Below are 284 nucleotides of genomic sequence, written 5' to 3'. Positions count from 1 at the left end.
ATGACGGAATAACACAGGCAGTGCAGAGGCGTGTGTGCCTACTGTGCATGCAGTGCCCACACTGATACAAACAAATGATGTAATAATTAACAGTAGAGATGCAGGGTATCTTCATGCACAGGAATTCAGGCAACAGGCAGATGCTGCACCCCAAGGAGGGCAATGAAACTCCCCTCCTTCCCTGCAGGGGCTGCACACAGTGACCTCGTGGGGCGTACACTACAGAATGGGGAAGACAGTGACTTTACGGGGGGAACCTGACCTCCTCGTGGGGCGTACACTAC

General features: G+C 53.2%; 1 protein-coding gene across 5 annotated transcripts in view; it reads right to left on the bottom strand.

The window, feature by feature from the left end:
* Positions 1-284, bottom strand: part of PTDSS2 (phosphatidylserine synthase 2) — a 36,059-nt gene that overhangs the window by 6,028 nt on the left and 29,747 nt on the right. The gene's annotated exons all lie outside the window — the stretch shown is intronic.

The sequence above is a fragment of the Sapajus apella genome, unplaced genomic scaffold (genome assembly GCF_009761245.1).
Source record: "Sapajus apella isolate SASKATOON/1434 unplaced genomic scaffold, GSC_monkey_1.0 scaffold234, whole genome shotgun sequence".
In the NCBI taxonomy this organism is placed as follows: Eukaryota; Metazoa; Chordata; class Mammalia; order Primates; family Cebidae; genus Sapajus; species Sapajus apella.
Note: the sequence above shows the minus strand (reverse complement) of the source record. Positions and strands in the feature narration are given on the sequence as shown.